The sequence below is a fragment of the Pongo pygmaeus genome, chromosome 15, assembly GCF_028885625.2.
Source record: "Pongo pygmaeus isolate AG05252 chromosome 15, NHGRI_mPonPyg2-v2.0_pri, whole genome shotgun sequence".
NCBI lineage: Eukaryota > Metazoa > Chordata > Mammalia > Primates > Hominidae > Pongo > Pongo pygmaeus.
The window spans coordinates 76,880,231-76,897,531 of NC_072388.2; positions in this window are offsets into that span (position 1 = coordinate 76,880,231).

Genomic DNA, 17,301 nt, shown 5'->3' on the forward strand with positions numbered 1-17,301 from the left:
GGAGTTTTTCTTTAGAAGTTGATAAAGGTATAGTTTGTCAGTGTTGCCCCTTGCTCTTTCTTCCTGTAGGGGAGACTGATGTGTGGTTTTGGACGTCTGGAACTACAGCAGCTATTTTGTGACCTTGAGGCAATAAGCACAGCATGATGTTTTGTTCGGCCACTGTATGGACTGAATTATGTTCTCCCAATATTCTTATGTTGAAGTCCCAACCCCAAATGTGACTATTTGATTAGGCCTTAAAGGAATTAATGAGGTTAGATGAGGTCATAAGACGGGGGTCCTAAACCAATAGGATTGGTGTCCTTGTAAGAAGAGGAAGAGACACCAGAGCTCTTTTTCTCTCCACACGTGCACAAAGGAAAGGCTATATGAGGACATAGTGAGAAGGTGGCTGTCTGCAAGCCAGGAAGACAGCACCAGAAACCAACTGGGCTGGCACATTGACTTTGGACTTCCAGCCTCAAGAACTGTGAGAAAACAAATTTCTGTTGTTTAAGCCATTGTGCTTTATGGTACTTTGCTATGGCAGCCTGAGCTCATACAGGTACTTGCCTTCTCTGCTCAATGCTGGGTGGTCCCCACTCCCAGAATTTATAGATGTTGGACTGAGGCCTCATAGGCACCAATGAATTAATGTGAAATAAATTTTATTATTTATGTAGTAAATAGCAAAAGGATTCCCCAAGGAGAAGGGCTCAGGTTCCGTCTGGAGTGAAACCTGAATGAGAGGTACTTGGGGTAGAATGGCTCTGGTTTTTTATTGTGGCTGGGGTGGAACCAGGATGAGGGTTCCCATGCGCGGCCAGGGTTTGCCTGGCTTGAACTTCCCCACCAGAAACAAGTGGGAAGGCCTTGAGCTTTCTTATGGGCTGGCCAGACCTGGGCAAAAGGAAAAGTGGGAGAGGCGCAGGGCTTGAAAGCTGTCAGAGGTCAACATCAGAAATGGAGTCAGACTCTATTGTACATGAGAATCCAACAGGCTGGGGGAGCCCACCAGAAGGATGGGAAGAGCCTGGGTCTCTGATGATCCCTCCTGTCCTCTGTCCTTGCTGAATGTAGCTGCGGGCATGGGTTACGTGCAAGAGTAGACACATGATAAATATCTGTTGAAGAAATGAACATGAAAGGGATGCTTTTAGAGTGTGAGGAGCTTCCTTCTGAGTGTTCTTTAATCAAATGCTCCCTACACCTATGGCTTGGAGGAGGTGGTCAGGAGGCCTGTGTCAGGACACAATGATCGTTTGTATTAGTTTGTTACTGCTGCTAAAACAAATTACCACAAACTTAGTGAGTAGCTTAAAACAACACAAATTTATTTTCTTATAGTTCTGGAGGTGAGAAGTCCAAAAATTAAGGTATCAGCCAGGCTGCTTGCTTTCTGGAAACTCTGAAGGAGAATCTGTTTTGTTGCCTTTTCTAGTTTGTAGAGGCTGCCTGCATTCCTTGGCTCATGGCTGCATCACCCCAACCTCTGCTTCCCCTGTCGCCTCTGACTCTGACCCTCCTACCTCCCTCTTAGGAACATCCTTGTGATTAATTTGGGCCCATCTGGATAATCCAGGAAAATCTCCCAATCTCAAGATTCTTAATGTAATCACTTTCCTGAAAAGTCTTTTTGATTTTCCTGTAAAGTCCTTTGGCCATGCAAGGTAACAGTTACAGGTTCCAAGGAATAGGAAGTGGATATATTTGGGGGGCAGGGAGGCTTTATTCTACCTGCCACACCACTGAATCCTTAGCCTGGGAATGCTAAGGTAGGCTTCATTCTGAGTGGAAGAATTAGCTATCAACAAATGACACAGTAATAATAATAATAATCATGACAGCTAATACTTACTGAGCACTGACCACATACTAGCTTCTTTGCATGGATTCAATTTCAACTCATGTGAAACTCTGTGAAGTCAAGAGACCACCATTGTCCCCTTTGTACAGGTGAGTAAATTGTTTTCAGGAGGCAACACAGACAATGAATGGCGGGCTCAGGCTTTGAACTGAGGTAGTCTGTAGCCAAAGCTTGGCCTCTCACCCTCTGACCACATGCGATGTGTCCTTGGCTTTCTATTTTCCTTTGCTGGAGTAGGCTGCTTCCACAGAGCCCGGTCCTGCCAAGGCTGCTAGAGGTTGGACGCTTTCTACCTTCCCACCATGTCCTCAGTCTGGAGCTGGTGGGCTCCTGCAGCAGTGGTGGGCTTCTGTGGCTCTGCGTGTTAGTCTGTTCTTGCATTACCATAAAGAAATAACTGAGACTGGGCAATTTATAAAGAAAAGATGTTTAATTGCCTCATGATTCTGCAGGCTGTATAGGAAGCATGGGGCCGGGCGTCTGCTCAGCTTCTGATGAGGCCTCAGGAAGCTTATAGTCGTGGCTGAATGCAAAGGGGGAGCTGAAACGTCACATGACCAAAGCAGGAACAAGAGCGAGAGTGGGAGGGGAGTTGCCATACCCTTTAAATGACCAGATCTCACGATAACTCACTATCACAAAGACATCACCAAGCCATGAAGGACCCGCCTCCATGACCCAAACACCTCCCACCAGGCCCCTTCTTCAGCATTGGGGATTATAATTCAACATGAGATTTGGGCAGGGACAAATATCCAAACTATATTATTCCTACAGTGGGTGCAGCTGGTCAGGGGTACCCCCCTGAGCAGTCATCTCTTTGCACAGAGCAGGGGCCTGTATAGCCCAGAGCTCACCCAGCCAGCAGGGCGTCAGACCCCCACCACCTTAGGCCTCTCTGGATGCTGGGACATGCCCCTTTCTAGGGAAATCTTTGTAAGGGGAGTTAATATTGGCAGATATTCAACTCTGCCCAATAGTAAGTAGGAATATAGAAGTTCTTCCTTTTTCTTCTATTCCTCTCCCTCCCAAGTGTTTAGGGAGAAGTGACAATACTGTGAAGGTATTTAGGGGAGAAATCATAAACGTTCAGATGTTTTGATGAGCTGATTGGAAGTGAGTTCTGATTTGTAGTAGTTTATATCCAGAATAATCTGATGGCAGGAGGTGTCCCGAGTAGGCTCTGATCTTTCCCTACCTTTGGCCTGGAATGGATTCTCTGGGCAGTGGCCAGTGTCACCCACACTGGGCCAGGCAGCAGGAGGTCTGGTCCGTCATGCTAGTTCTACTACCGCTGGGCAGATGGCTTTGTTCCCTGAGCCTCCACTTCCCCTGCTGTGAAATAGCCATGGTTATCTGCAGGTTGGCCTTCTTAGAGGGCTATGGTGAACATGAATAGATAGTGCCAGTGCCAGTGAGCGTGACAGCGAAAAGCAACAGTAAAAAACCAACAGATACAAAGCTTGGTAGTGGACAGTTTATCTACCTAGCATCCCTTGCAGCTTTAACAGGACTCCCTTCCATTCCTGCAAGTGTGCTGACCTCTGCATCTCCCACAGGCCAGGGGAGTAGACAGATGGCCACCCCTATGGCCGCAGAGATTGATTTCAGTGTGGGATTATGCCTTCAAGCAGAACTTCCTCTATCTTTCAGCTGGAGCTCTGAAAAATAATTAATTTTCTGCTGGTTGTGAAGATCCAGGGGCTATCTCACCTTCTTCATCGTTTGAACCTCTGGATGTAGTCATTCCTGCAGGCCAGATCCACCCCTATTTTTTCAATAATATGAACCAATAAATCTGCAATCTTTCCCACACCCCCATTTTTTTGTGTGTAAATTACTTTAAATTGGTTATCTGATTTTTAACTAAAAGGGCCCTGAGCATTGCAGGTATTATCTTTAAGGGCCCTGGATCCATCTGGGAACTGTGAGAGCCTAGAGAAGTCTAGAGGAAAATCTTCATATGTCTACAGGGATAGAAAATAAAAAGACATCAAGAGACTGAACACTCTCCAGACAGCTGAATGAGAGCAAACAGGGTTAAATTGCAATGAGTTCTTATTGCTGTTGTTGAGATTATGAGAGTAAGGGCTACTGATCAGTTACTTTATATTCTCTATGTTCTGGTCAAAAACAGCAGAAAGGAAAAAAAAAAAAAAAAAAGCAGAAAGGCCCATGTAATTCTGGCTAGATGCCAGTTGTGTGGATATATTTTTGTCAAATCATGCCTGTGTTCAAATGACCCATGGGGTTCTTAGAGCTGGCTATTTAGCTGGAATAGGCTTAATTTCTCTTATTGATTCTACTAGTTACTGTCCACACCGGTAACCCCCAGAGAGTTGCCAGGAGCTGTTTTCTTAATCACAGTATTAGTTAGATATAGACATCCCTGGGAGCATTTAACATAAGGACAGTCTCACATGGGTGTTCTCCATCTGCCTACAAGCGAGGCTGACTGGTTCGTAGGAGCCATACTGAACCAGGGACAAATTTGGGAACTTGGATTGTAATTGTGTTGTGTGGAAACCTCTCTTTCCCGCTCTGTTCTTCTTAATCTCATATGTCTGGTTGAGTAAAGTGAGAGCTTGAGTGAGGGTTGAGGGTTGTCACCTCTCTCTCCCTGTCCCCGGTTGTGCCATCATTTAGAGATTCCTGAACAGGCTGGTCTTGGTGATTTATAGACACCAGGCTCACCCACATCTATGGTCTGGCTCTTTGCTTTCTGTACTGGTGACAAGTCTCAAGTCCTGCCTTCTATGGGGAACCTCCAAGACCACTCTGCCCTTACTGCCTCCCATCCTGGTTCTTTGGACACTTCTCTCCGCTCCCACCTTCCACACTCAACTGTCTACCTGCCTGGTGCAGTCCTTGGAGAGCAAGGGTTGTTTCTTCCTTGTCTCTTGCATGCCTTTTTACACCGTGATAGTGGAGGCTGTAGTCAGCCTTTCATTCATTGTGTGGCCATTTATGTATGCCTCAATCCATTTCAGTGCCCATTTATAGGAGAGGGAAGTGGAGAGACAGGATGAATCTGGTACAGTGCCTGCCTTAAGGAACTGTAGTCCCTGACGAAGGGATGCGGGGGTGAGCCAGGAGCCTGGAGTCTGGGAGGAGAGAAAGGGATTTAGACAACTCTTGGGGACCAGTGTGCTAGTCAGCAGCCCTATCTGGAAGAAAGATTTGAGGAGACCATCTCTATATTTCTCTTTAGTGCCAGGATCTCCCAGAATTTCATTTTGACCAGGAGACCTGCTTTCATTATCTCAGTGGATGGTGCCACCAGCAGTCATGTGGTCCAGAAGCCAGAAGAGTCAGTCTTTACACCTCTCCTTGACCTTTATAGCAACTGATATGGTTTGGCTCTGTGATCTCACCAAGATCTCATCTCCCTGACACATGTAATCCCTATGTGTCGAGGAAAGGAGGTGATTGGATCATGGGGGCGGTTTCTCCCATGCTGTTCTCATGCTAGTGAGTGAGTTCTTATGAGATCTGATGGTTTTATAAGTGTTTGGAAGTTCCTCCTTCTCACTTTTCTCTCCTGCTGCCTTGTGAAGAAGGTGCTTTGCTTCCCCTTTACCTTCTGCCACGATTGTAAGTTTCTTGAGGCCTCCCCAGCCATGTGGAACTGTGAGTCAGTTAAACCTCTTTTCTTTGTAAGTTACCCAGTCTCAGGTATTTCTTTATAGCAGTGTGAAAAATGGGCTAATACAGAAAACTGGTACTATGGAGAGTGGGGCACTACTATAAAGATAATTGAAAATGTGGAAACGACTTTGGAACTAGGTAATGGGTAGAGGCTGGAACAGTTTGGAGGGATCAGAAGAAGACAGGAAGATGTGGGAAAGTTTAGAACTTCCTAGAGATTTGTTGAATCATTTTGACCAAAATGTTGATAATGATGTGGACAATGAAGTCCAGGCTGAGGTGGCCTCAGATGGAGATAAGGAACTTCTTGGGAACTGGAGCAAAGATGACTCTTGCTATGCTTTAGCAAAGATACTAGCGGCATTTTGCCCCTGCCCTAGAGATCTGTGTAACTTTGAATTTGAGAGAGATGATCTGAAATGGAAACTTATGTTTAAAAAGGAAGTGGAGCATAAAAGTTTGAAAAATTTGCAGCCTGACATGCAATAGAAAAGAAAAACACATTTTCTGGGGAGAAATTCAAGCTGGCTGCAGAAATTTGCATAAATAATGGGGAACCAAATGTGAATCACCAAGACAATGAGGAAGATGTCTCCAGGGCATGTCAGAGATCCTGGTGGCAGCCATCCCATCACAGACCTGGAGGCCTAGGAGGAAAAAATGGTTTTGTGGGCCAGGCCCAAGGCCCTGCCTGTGTGCAGCCTTGGGATTTGCTGCCCTGTGTCCCAGCAGCTCCAGTTCCAGCCATGGCTAAAGGGGCCAAGTTACAGCTTGAGCCATTGTTTCAGAGAGTGCAAACCCCAATCCTTGGCGGTTCCACATGGTTTTGGGCCTGTGGGTGCACAGAAGTCAAGAATTGAGGTTTGGGAACCTCCACCTAGATTTCCTAGGACATATGGAAATGCCTGGATGTCCAGGCAGAGGTCTGCTGCAGGGGTGGAGCGCTAATGGATAACCTCTGCTAGGGCAGCGCAAAGGGGAAATGTGGAGTTGAAGCCCCCACACAGAGTCCCCACTGGAGCACTGCCTAGTGGAGCTGTGAGAAGAGGGCCACTGTTCTTCAGACCCCTGTAGATCCACCAACAGCTTGTACTATGTGCCTGGAAAAGCCATAGGCACTCAACACCAGCCTGTGAAGGAGTTGCCCAAGGCTGTGGGAGCCCACTTCTTGTATCAGTATGCCCTTGATGTGAGACATAGAGTCAAAGGAGATTATTTTGGAGCTTTTAGATTTAACGACTGCCCTGCTGGATTTTGGACTTGCATGAGGCCTGCAGCCCCTTTGTTTTGGCCAACTTATCCCATTTGGGACAGGAGCATTTACCCAATGCCTGTATCCCCTTTGTATTTAGGAAGTAACTAACTTCCTTTTGATTTCACAGGCTCATAGGCAGAAGGGACTTGCCTTGTCTCAGATGAGACTTTGGACTTGGAATTTTGAGTTAATGCTTAAATGAATTAAGACTTTGGGGAATTGTTGGTAAGGTATGATTGATTTTGAATGTGAAAAGATATGAGATTTTGGAGGGGCCAGGGGTGGAATGATATGGTTTGGCTCTACGCCCCCACCCAAATCTCATCTTGAATTGTAATCCCCATGTGTTGAGGGAGGGAGGTGATTCAATCATGGGGGTGGTTTCCCTCATGCTGTTCTCGTGATGGTGAGTGAGTTCTCACAAGATCTGATGGTTTTATAAGTGTTTCGAAGTTCCTCCTTCGCTTTTCTCTCTTCTGCTGCCTTGTGAAGAAGGTGGCTGCTTCCCTTTTGCCTTCTGCCATGATTGTAGGTTTCCTTAGGCCTCCCCAGCCATGTGGAAGTGTGAGTCAATTAAACCACTTTCCTTTGTAAATTACCCAGTCTTGGGTATTTCTTTATAGCAGTGTGAGAGCTGACTAATACAGCAACCCTTTCCCCACCCCCACCCCCTCCTTCCCTCCCCACCACCTGGCTCACATCTGGTCTCCTTACAGGTCTCCTGGTCTCCTATCTTGTGCCCCTTATCCTCCTTCCCCCTCCCCTTTCCCCACCCCTCTGCCACCAAATTGGTTCTTCTTCACCTAAAGGCAACTCGCCTATAGGCACATTGCCAAAAACTTGTTTGCCTAAGGATCAATTCTCCCAAAGGCCAGTTTACTTAAAATCAAGTTTGTTTTTGTTTTTTTAAGACAGAGTCTTGCTCTGTGGCCCAGGCTGGAGTGCATCTTGGCTCATTGGAACTTCTGCCTCCTGGGTTTAAGTGATTCTCGTGCCTCAGCCTCCTGAGTAGAGGGGATTACAGGTGTGTGCCACCCCATATGACTAACTTTTGTATTTTTAGTAGAGATGGTGTTTTCCATATTGGCCAGGCTGGTCTCAAACTCCTGGCCTCAAGTGATCCACCTACCTTGGCTTCCCCAAGTGCTGGAATTACAGGCATAAGCTACTGTGCCTGGCCAAAATCAAGTATTTTTAATTATTTTTAGAGCCATTCACCCTCCTATTACTTCTTGCCTTGCCTTTTTCCCCCCTTTGGCATTTTAAAGGTTTTAAAAACCAATTCATGAAAGAGCATTTGATTTAATTTTGTGTTTCTAATAAATATTTATTAAACATGCAGCTTTTGGTGAATGATTAGTGTATATTCTGTTAGTTTTTTTTCTAGGTTAGCAACTTTAATGAACTTTAAAGATAACCAATATTTAGCCATTTTGTTTAAAGACACTTTCCTCAAAATATAGCTGTCCTAGCAATAAATATTCAAGACACTAATTATAATCAATTGTTATACACTGTCATTATTGGTCCCTTAACTGAGGGTATGTTAATTTCAGATAGAAAAATGGTGGGTATTAATGTTGAGTTTTGTGTGGCACATAATATTTTATGAATTAGCAACCTTGAAAAATAATTATTCTTATATGCAATACCACTGGTTTGCTAAATCTGTCCACTTCCAATGACTGGCATCTAGCTGACACTCAACTTGTGCATACTGAGTGTATGAGTGAGTGAGATTCTGAGATGAGGCCCTACTACCACCATACATAGCAAAACAGTTTATCCCGCAGTTCAACAGTGTCAACTATCACAAAGGAGACATTTGCCTCAGATTTTATACAAGGCAACTGATGGAATGAAACAGACTGGCATTGGTAGAATGAGTGAGCGTTTGTCTCAGGAAAGTAAATCAGATTTGTTTGGGGTTCTAAAACAGACATGGCAAATGCCTGGCATGGTGCTGCCGTCCTTACCATGGCCAAGGCAGACTCCACATATTGATCACTGCACCCTTTCAGGTTGAGCTAGGATAGGACCCCAGAATCCTACCTAACACAGCAGACCAGTCAACTGCTACTGATTGAGCAGGGTTGGCATGTAGTGCTTACTTGCTGTTTTTGCTCTCTAACTGGGAGCCTTTCTTTATCTGGGATAGTTTTAGGGCTCTCATAAATGAAGGTAGGAGGATGTTCTGCTTAATTTCTCCACCATTCCAGAACATTCCTAGCTTTCTGATGATGTGGAGGAGACATCTTGGGCTCATTTGGGAAGATTAATTTAATGCAATAACATTTCCTAGTTCAGAGGACTTTCCCACCAACACTTATTGCTGTGTTTTCTTTTGTAAGGAGTTTGATTTTCTGGAGTATAGGAATCCTCCTGAGTCATTTGCACTGAAACCCAAAAGAGCTCTGAGCAAGAGTCCAGTCTCCTCCCACGGTGTTCAGCTTGGCAAGCTGCCTCATGGAGCTGGGAAGGATCCTCAGATGGGAGTCCAGAGAACTGTTGATGCTGGCACTTAGGGAAAATCTCCCCCTCACCTGTTTTCTGATTTCTCACCTGTAAATTAAGAAGATTGGGTTAAATCAGTGGTTCTTAGTGGGGGTTGTACTGCCTCCAGGGACTTTCTGGAAATGTGCGGGGACATTTTTGGCCATCACAATGATGGGGAGTGCTACTCTCATTGAATGGGCGGGGTCAGGGATGCCAGATGTCTTCCTAAGGGCAACACAACCTCACTCAACAAAGAATTTTCCTGTGATCTGTGTGGTTTCCAAATGCTCCACCGGATATGCATGTAGTGAAAAATCCTGTTTGTAATGAGCTAAATCAACAACCTAACTCCATTTTACATGTAAAGGCAAAGGATTTTTTGCATGGTTTTAGTATCTGTTGAAATTTTCAGGAATGCAATTACCATGAAAGTTGGATGATTTGTTTCTATGGGAATTATTGTTCACCATTTTGGGAAACCACATAACCAATGGCAAGGCAGAGCCTACACACTTGAATGACCAGTGCAACCCACTGTATCAATGTGACTTTAAGAATTATGTGTAGCCAGTCTGGGTGCAGTGGGGCTTATGCCTGTAATCCCAGCACTTTGGGAGGCTGAGGTGGGCAGATCACTTGATCTTAGGAGTTCAAGACCAGCCTGGGGGACTTGGTGAAATCCTGTCTCCACCAAAATTACAAAAAATTAGCCAGGCGTGGCAGCACACAGCTGTTGTCCCAGCTACTCAGGAGGCTGAGGTGGGAGGATCACTTGAGCCAGGGAAGTCCAGGCTGCATGCAGTAGGCCATGATCATGCCACTGCCCTCCAGCCTGAGCGACAGAGCCAGACCCTATCTTAAAAAAAAAAAAAAAAAATTATGTGTAGCCAGGCACAGTCTACTGGGGAGGCTGAGGCAGGAGGATTGCTTGAGACCAGGAGTTCAAGACCAGCCTGGGCAACATAGCAGGACCCCATCTCAATAAAAAACTAAACAATTATGTGTGTAGGTACATTGCCATTTTTATGAATTTCACTTCAGGACCGTAAGGGGATAGACATTACCAAATATTTGTTGTAAAAATGGTGGGTTAGGTCTGATTGGGCTAAAAACTACTGGTCTAAAGATGCCTGAAGATCCTTCTTCACTCTGACATAGTCTGTGTCTGTGAGAGTGGAAGGGAGATTAGGTGGCATGAATAATGGAAAACATTCAGTGGTGGAAATGGGTCAAGGCACAGAGTGTCTCAGAAAACATATCTCCCATCATTAAATCCCTCCACAAACCAAGAACTTTAGAGACGATTGCCCTTAATAGGTGTCCAGGATTAGAGGATGAACTGAAAAAACATTTACAGGGGAGTTGAGTGGCAGCTGACCCCTGAGGACAGTTTCAGAATAAGGTTGAAAAGTAAAAAACCCAAAATAAATAATTTTAATATATCATTTTCGTGATGTAAACTTCAGTATGCTATAAATTCTTAAGAATATTGGATGGTGGCTGGGCACGGTGGTTCATGCCTGTAACCCTTGCACTTTGGGAGGCCGAGGTGGGTGGATCACTTGAGGTCAGGAGTTCGAGAACAGCCTGGCCAACATGGTGAAACCCCATCTCTACTAAAAATACCAAAATTAGCTAGGCATGGTAGCAGGCACCTGTAGTCCCAGCTACTCAGGAGGCTGAGACTGGAGAATTGCTTGAACCTGGGAGGCGGAGGTTGCAGTGAGCCAAGATTGCACCATTGCACTCCAGGCTGGGCAACAGTGAGACTCCATCTCAAAAAAAAAAAAAAAAAGAATATTGGATGGCAAAAATGAAAGAAATGTATCAATGGAAAAAAAAAAAAGAAATGGGTCAAGGTAAATTTATGTTCTGAAATTGAGCACGTCCACTGCTGAGAGTGACCACTGCTGCATAACCCGGGTACTGATGTATTTGGTTTTGGACTTCATGTCTAAATGGGCTTCAGGATCAGAACTTCCTTGTTATGCAACCCTGTGAATTTTGTATTGTTGGCAAGTGTTATAGACTGAATGTTTGTGTCTTTCCTAATTTGTATGTTGAAGCCTGAATACCCAATGTGATGGTATTTGAAGGTGGTGTCTTTGGGAGGTAATTGAGTTGTTAGAGTGGAGCCCTCATCAGTGTGATTGGTGCCCTTTTTTTTTTTTTTTTTTTTTTTTTTTTAATTTATGAAGTATTTATTGATCATTCTTGGGTGTTTCTCGGAGAGGGGGATGTGGCAGGGTCATAGGATAATAGTGGAGAGAAGGTCAGGAGATAAACACATGAACAAAGGTCTCTGGTTTTCCTAGGCAGAGGTCCCTGCGGCCTTCTGCAGTGTTTGTGCCCCTGGGTACTTGAGATTAGGGAGTGGTGATGACTCTTAAAGAGCATGCTGCCTTCAAGCATCTGTTTAACAAAGCACATCTTGCACCGCCCTTAATCCATTTAACCCTGAGTTGACACAGCATATGTTTCAGAGAGCATGGGGCTGGGGGAAAGGCCATAGATCAACAGCATCCCAAGGCAGAAGAATTTCTCCTAGTCAGAACAAAATGGAGTCTCCTATGCCCACCCCTTTCTACACAGACACAGCAACAATCTGATCTCTCCTTCCTTTCCCCACACTTCCCCCCCTTCTTTTCAACAAAATCGCCATCGTCCTCATGGCCCGCTCCCGATGGTCGCTGTCTCTTCGGAGCTGTTGGGTACACCTCCCAGACAGGGCAGCCGGGCAGAGGCGCTCCTCACCTCCCAGACAGGGCGGCCGGGCAGAGGCGCTCCTCGCTTCCCAGACGGGGCCGCCCGGGCAGAGGCGCTCCTCGCTTCCCAGACGGGGCCGCCCGGGCAGAGGCGCTCCTCGCTTCCCAGACGGGGCCGCCCGGGCAGAGGCGCTCCTCAGTTCCTCCCAGACCGGGTGGCAGCCGGGCAGAGGCGCTCCTCACCTCCCAGACGGGGCGGCCGGGCAGAGGTGCCCCTCACTTCCCCGACGGGGCCGCCCGGGCAGAGGCGCTCCTCACTTCCCCAACGGGGCCGCCCGGGCAGAGGCGCTCCTCGCTTCCCAGACAGGGCCGCCCGGGCAGAGGCGCTCCTCGCTTCCCAGACGGGGCCGCCCGGGCAGAGGCGCTCCTCACTTCCTCCCAGACCGGGTGGCAGCCGGGCAGAGGCGCTCCTCACCTCCCAGACGGGGCGGCCGGGCAGAGGCGCTCCTCACTTCCCAGACGGGGCGGCCCGGCAGAGGCGCTCCTCACTTCCCAGACCGGGCGGCCGGGCAGAGGCGCTCCTCACCTCCCAGACGGGGCGGCCGGGCAGAGGCGCTCCTCACTTCCCAGACGGGGCGGCCCGGCAGAGGCGCTCCTCACTTCCCAGACCGGGCGGCCGGGCAGAGACGCTCCTCACTTCCTCCCAGACGGGATGGCGGCCAGGCAGAGGCGCTCCTCACCTCCCAGACAGGGCGGCCGGGCAGAGGCGCTCCTCACTTCCCAGACGGGGCGACCGGGCAGAGGCGCTCCTCACTTCCCAGACTGGGCGGCCGGGCAGAGGCGCTCCTCACTTCCCAGAGTGGGCGGCCGGGCAGAGGTGCTCCTCACTTCCTCCCAGACGGGGTGGCAGCCGGGCAGAGGCACTCCTCACCTCCCAGACGGGGCGGCCGGGCAGAGGTGCTCCTCACCTCCCAGACGGAGTGGCCAGGCAGAGGCGCTCCTCACTTCCCATATGGGGTGGCGGCCGGGCAGAGGCGCTCCTCACTTCCCAGATGGGGCAGCCAGGCAGAGGCACTCCTCACTTCCTCCCAGACGGGGTGGCGGCCAGGCAGAGGCACTCCTCACCTCCCAGACGGGGCGGCCGGGCAGAGGTGCTCCTCATCTCCCAGACGGGGCGGCCGGGCAGAGGTGCTCCTCATCTCCCAGACGGGGCAGCCGGGCAGAGGTGCTCCTCACTTCCTCCCAGACGGGGTGATGGCCGGGCAGAGGCACTCCTCACCTCCCAGACGGGGCGGCCGGGCAGAGGCGCTCCTCACCTCCCAGACGGAGTGGTCAGGCTGAGGCGCTCCTCACTTCCCATATGGGGTGGCGGCCGGGCAGAGGCGCTCCTCACTTCCCAGATGGGGCAGCCGGGCAGAGGCGCTCCTCACTTCCTCCCAGACGGGGTGGCGGCCAGGCAGAGGCGCTCCTCACTTCCCAGACGGGGCGACCGGGCAGAGGTGCTCCTCACTTCCTCCCAGACGGGGTGGCGGCCGGGCAGAGGCGCTCCTCACCTCCCAGACGGGGCGGCCGGGCAGAGGCGCTCCTCCCTTCCCAGACAGAGTGGCCAGGCAGAGGCACTCCCCACCTCCCAGAGTGGGCGGCCGGGCAGAGGCGCTCCTCACTTCCCAGAGTGGGCAGCCGGGCAGAGGCGCTCCTCACTTCCCATAGGGGGTGGCAGCCGGGCAGAGGCGCTCCTCACTTCCCAGATGGGGCAGCTGGACAGAGGTCCTCCTCACTTCCTCCCAGACGGGGTGGCGGCCAGGCAGAGGCGCTCCTCACCTCCCAGACGGGGCAGCCGGGCAGAGGCACTCCTCACCTCCCAGAGTGGGCGGCCGGGCAGAGGCGCTCCTCACTTCCCAGAGTGGGCGGCTGGGCAGAGGCGCTCCTCACTTCCCATAGGGGGTGGCAGCCGGGCAGAGGCGCTCCTCACTTCCCAGATGGGGCAGCTGGGCAGAGGTGCTCCTCACTTCCTCCCAGACGGGGTGGCGGCCAGGCAGAGGCACTCCTCACCTCCCAGACGGGGCGGCCGGGCAGAGGCACTCCTCACCTCCCAGACGGGGCGGCTGGGCAGAGGCGCTCCTCACCTCCCAGAAGGGGCGGCTGGGCAGAGGCGCTCCTCACTTCCCATATGGGGTGGCAGCCGGGCAGAGGCGCTCCTCACTTCCCAGATGGGGTGGCGGCCAGGCAGAGGCGCTCCTCACTTCCCAGATGGGGCAACCGGGCAGAGGCGCTCCTCACTTCCTCCCAGACGGGGTGGCGGCCAGGCAGAGGCGCTCCTCACCTCCCAGACGGGGTGGCCGGGCAGAGGTGCTCCTCATCTCCCAGACGGGGCAGCCGGGCAGAGGCGCTCCTCACTTCCTCCCAGACGGGGTGGCAGCCGGGCAGAGGCGCTCCTCACATCCCAGACGATGGGCGGCCGGGCAGAGGCGCTCCTCACTTCCCAGATAGGGCGGCCGGGCAGAGGGGCTCCTCACATCCCAGACGACGGGCAGCCAGGCAGAGATGCTCCTCACTTCCTAGACGGGGTGGCGGCGGGGCAGAGGCTGTAATCTTAGCACTTTAAGAGGCCAAGGCAGGAGGCTGGTAGGTGGAGGTTGCAGCGAGCCGAGATCACACCACTGCACTCCAGCCTGAGCACCATTGAGCATTGAGTTAGCGAGACTCCGTCTGCAATCCCAGCATCTCGGGAGGCCGAGGCAGGCAGATCACTCGAGGCCAGGAGCTGGAGACCAGCCCGGTCAACACGGCGAAACCCCGTCTCCACCAAAAATACAACAACCATTCAGGCGTGGCGGCGCGCGCCTGCAATCCCAGGCACTCGGCAGGCCGAGGCAGGAGAGTCACAGGAGCCCGAGGCAGGGAGGTTGCAGCGAGCCGAGATCATGGCAGTACAGTCCAGCTTCGATAACAGTGGGAGACCGAAAAAAGAAGGAGAGGCAGACCGAAGAAAGGGGAGAGGGAGAGGGAGAGGGAGAGGGAGAGGGAGAGGGAGAGGGAGAGGGAGAGGGAGAGGGAGAGGGAGAGGGAGAGGGAGAGGGAGAGGGAGAGGGAGAGGGAGAGGGAGAGGGAGAAAATTCTTATCTGAAGACGATTGGTGCCCTTTTAAGAAAAGACACAGGAGGCTGGGCATGGTGTCTTATGTCTGTAATCCCAGGGTTTTGGGAGGCCAAGGTGGGAGGTCTGCTTGAGGCCAAGGGTTCACAACCAGCCTGGGCAATATAGTGAGACCCCATCTCTATATAAAGTTTAAAAAATTAGCAGGGTACAGTGGTATGTGCCTGTAGTCCTAGCTACTTGGGAAGCTGAGGAGAGAGGATTGCTTGAGCCCAGGAGTTGAAGTGAGCTATGATCGTGCCATTGTAGTCCAGCCTGGGTGACAGAGTAAGACCCCATCTGCAAAAATAAAAAATTAAAAGACAGAGAGATGAGTTCTGTTTTAGACATACAATGAGCAGGCTGCTGTCTATAAGCCAGGAAGCAGGCCCTCACCAGACAGTGAATCTGCTGGTGCCTTAATCTTGGACTTCCCAGCCCCTAAAACTATGAGAAATAAATATGTGTTGTTTCAGCCACCTAGTCTATGAGTTTATGTTTTTATTTTAATTTTTGAAAGAGATGGGGCCTTGCTGTACCACCCAGGCTAGAGTGCAGTGGCACCATCATAGCTCACTGCAGCCTCTAACTCCTGGGCTCAAGTGATTCTCCAGCCTTGGCCTCCTGAGTAGTTGGGAATGCAGGCATGTGCCATCATGCCCAGCTAAAATCTTTTGTAGAGATGGGGTCTCACTATGTTGTCCAGGGTAGTCATGAACTCTTGGCTTCAAATTAACCTCCTGCCTCAGCCTCCCAAATTGCTGGGATTACAGGTGTCAGCCACTGTGTCTGGCCTTAGTCTATGGTTTTCTTGTTATAGCAGCCTGAATTGACTAAGACGGCAAGGGATCCAACTCAAATGTGTGCCTACTATGTGGAAGCATTACTGATAGCTTTTTTCCTTTTATTTGTAATCCTTCCTCATGCCCTGTTTCCATGAGGTAATTTTAGTGGAATTAAACTTGAACAGCCCCAAATTATATAATTAATTACATTCAGCTTCAATTACAGTCACTAATTGATCCGCGCCTGCTAGCACAACACTTTCATTATTTGGCACACAGTTATTGAGTGCCTACTCTGTGCTGGGAATAAAGCAGGAAACGGTCAATTTCTCCTGTGGAGGGAGGATGGGGGTGGGGCTGGGGTTGTTAAGAAAAGCCTCCTAGGGACAGCTGGTAATAGTCAAGGACTTAGTGAGGGAAGTGACAGGAGGATAAAGTCCCACTGGCCTTCTAGATCACCTGTGAATGTCTGTATGCTAAAAAGTCTCAAGTGGACCACACTGTGGGATTCAGCAGGCTGGTTTTGGCACCAGATGTCACATGTTGTACTCTAGGTCTCTCTGGATATTTCTTTCATTGACTCTTGAATAATAATTGGTTAAAGAATTAATAGATACAATGATCATCTGCAGCCCAAAGTACTTTCAATCTCCTCACTAGTCTTCTTACCGCTAACCCTCTCTCGGGGCTCTCCCCTCCCCATCACACTGTAATCTGAGGCCTTGCTTCTCAGCCCTGAATATGCATTTGGATCATCCAGGTCTCCATTCTTTTTTTTTTCTTTAAGACAGGGTCTCACTCTGTTACCCAGGCTGGAGTGCAGTGGTGTGACCACAGTTCACTGCAGCCTCCCAGGCTCCCGAACTCCTAGGCTAAAGCAATCCTCCCACCTCAGCCTCCCGAGTAGCTGGGACTACATACAGGTGTGCACCACCACACCTGGCTAATGTTTCCATTTTTTATAGAGACAGAGTCTTGCCATGTTGTCCAGGCTGTTCTCAAATTCCTGGGCTCAAGTAATCCGTCTGCCTCAGCCTCCCAATGTACTGGTATTATAGGCATGAGCCACTTTGTCTGGACCGGGCCCCTTGTTAAGTGCAGAGTTTCCTGCAGCAAGCCTGGGGTGGAGTCTGAGATTCTGCATCACTAGCAAGCTCCTGGTGCGGGACACTGCAGTGTGCAAGTGATGCAGATGCTGTGGTCTGCAGACCACACGTCTAAGTCCGAAGGTGCTAGGGCTACTTGGTGACCTTTCCGGCAGGAGTTGTCATTCCTTGAGGGAGAAGCCAAAGCGAGGTTATTAAACACTGAGGGTCTTAGTCCGCTCAGAATGCTATCACAAAGTACCACAGACTGGGTGGTTTATAGACAACAGAAATTTATTTCTCACAGTTCTGGAGGCTAAGAAGTCCAAGATAAAGGCACTCA